This window comes from Trachymyrmex cornetzi, unplaced genomic scaffold (assembly GCF_001594075.2).
Source record: "Trachymyrmex cornetzi isolate Tcor2-1 unplaced genomic scaffold, Tcor1.1 scaffold400, whole genome shotgun sequence".
NCBI lineage: Eukaryota > Metazoa > Arthropoda > Insecta > Hymenoptera > Formicidae > Trachymyrmex > Trachymyrmex cornetzi.
In genome coordinates this window covers 53207-55700 of record NW_017298745.1, presented here as the reverse complement: position 1 = coordinate 55700, position 2494 = coordinate 53207, and the positions used below count along the sequence as shown (strand labels likewise).

General features: G+C 41.7%; 1 pseudogene; it reads right to left on the bottom strand.

The window, feature by feature from the left end:
• Nucleotides 1–281: 281 nt before the first annotated feature.
• LOC108764243 (uncharacterized) overlaps nt 282–2494 on the bottom strand; it is a 16990-nt pseudogene continuing 14777 nt past the window's right edge.

The following is a 2494-nucleotide window of genomic DNA, read 5'->3' as shown; positions in this document are numbered from 1 at the left end:
AAACCAATGACTTTACGGTTCTGGTAAACGTAACTTTTTTTTTTTGTGTAAAGATATAATTTAACATGAACAGATAAGTAGCAGGAGCATTCAACATGACATTTTAAACGAAGAAAAAATTAAATTAATTTTTTTTTATTTTTGGTATAATTTCCTGAAATTTGAGCGCTCTGAATCACTGTGAGGCGGAGGGTTAGCACTGGAGCCTTCGTGTCCCGACTTCGGGTTGCGACGGAACCAGTGCAACCAACGCGCGGAATTTATTTTCAGCTCATCAAACATCAATGGCTGAACGACTTAATGGTAAGCGTTTCTCTATCGTCGTCCCAGACGTCCAAGAATTGTTCCCTGAACAATTGTTCCGCCTCCCTCTCCGCACGTGTCGTCACCCAATTGTAAATGTTTATAAAACCCCGAACGCATACCTGGCTGCGATGGGTCTCCTGAAAAAAGAAACAGTACAAATTAAATTAGAAATAGAATCAGAATTAGAATTAGAATTAGAATTAGAATGTATAATTTATAATAATCTCTTACCAACGGGATCTTGAGGATCCCCAACTCCTTGGCTAATTGCAGCCGCACCACGCGTTGGTTGTCGACAACGATATGCTGGAGAAAAACGTTATAAATTAAAAAATTAAAAAATTTTAAAATAAAAAATCTATCGTACAAAGAAAAAACTTACCCCCTCTAGGGGGTATTCATACGAGATGTATAACACGTCTTTCAGGTTACTCATGATATCTTTTGCTTGTTCCGCTCAAGCTTCAACGAATACAGAAAAGGACGCTCGTTCAAGAGACCGCGCAGGCTGGTACCAATAATAGTTTTTAACACAAATTTTTTTCTATAAAAAAAAACCGCACTGTCACTTCCACTTCCACGGTCTCGTAAACGTGCAAAAGTATTCTACCATTAACGCTAAATGGTAGAATACTTTTGCACGTTTATAAAAATCACTCACGTTTTAAGTCACTCTCGACTAATCTCGCGCGCGCTCAAGATTCGGCAGAAGACTGATGCCGAGGAGCATTCTTTGCTATAGCGAGGCTGTCCAAGATGCATTTGCATTTGCACTGCATATGGAACATTTAAGATCATAAGTGTTCGTATAGAACTATAGAATTCTAGACACTGCAAAATATGCGTAGGTAACAAAGACTTGTATGTTAGGAAAAGATAGAGCGCGACGATGTCGGAGCGGGTAACGTGATATCGAAGAAAGTACGGAAGAAATGGTTCAATAGAGTGAAAGTCCCCTTTTTTTTATGTAGTTTTATGACCCAGTTTTATGACATAGTTTTTTCAATATAGTTTTATACTAGCACGTCGAGACAAAGGATAGGGAGTAAAAGAAAGTCCATATGTTGTGATGCGAAAGAAAATTTTTTTTATTCACATCTTATTACACTGATTTTTGTACGTACTAAAAACTAAAGCTAACTGCTCGCAATCGATGAGCTGATATCCATTGAAGATGTCACTATCGCGTATAGCGTTCTCAGACGTGATATTGGAGAATCGCGTATACTTGATATCAACCGTATCGACGAGTCGGGCTAATCGTTCAAACGTTACATCGATACACCCGTCAAACTCGAACATGCGGCGTAGCGTCGTTTCGGTCATCGTCATGCGTACGGACGAAGAATCGAGACGTACGAGCGTAGCGTCATTCATCGTGCAAACTCTGACGGTTAGCGGCCCAACGCTTATAAAATTGTCCTTGTATTCGTTTCGCAACATCTTGTAAATATTCCATCGCTGCTCGCAGAGACCCTTCCATGTTTCGAGAGACAGCGACAGTTCGTGTCCGCGATGATCTCCCAGGGCGATCTCCACGTAACTCGGTGGACCAGCGTTGATTCCAATTTCCAAAAATTTATAGCCCGTATTCATCAAGTTGTAACGTCTGCTTAGCAAACGCACAGCACAATGCTCCATACTGTGTACATACATAATGTTAAAAACGTTTTCTTTTTGTGTATAGAACGTTGAAACTTACATATTATATTCCTTCTTCACGTCATACGATGCGCTGCTCTCTTTGGCGAAGTACATTTTTTCCGCCGTTCGTACAAGCGGGTATCACAAGACTGATTGCATCCGCGTAAATTGTGGCGTATATGGTAATACTTCTGGAATCGAAGAGGGGAGTTTTGCGCGGACGTAGCTCGTCGGTCACGGGCTGCGGCCAGAGTCGCAAAGAGGTTCGGCCAGGAGGAGAGATGCAAGGTGGTAATAATGTAGTTAATACGGATTTCGTGATAAGATGATAGTATATTCTATTATGTATTACAGAGTGTATATATGTGTGTATGTGTGTGCGTGTTGATACAATTTGTCGCGGCTGGTATATTTGCTGACGGCGGTGTGCGTGTGTGTATACAATGCGTGTCGGTGTGCGTGTGCGGTGTGTATGTGTACGGTGTGTATGTGTATGTGCGGCGGGCGCGATTCGCAGTGCGAACGTGGTCGCGTGAACCGCTCG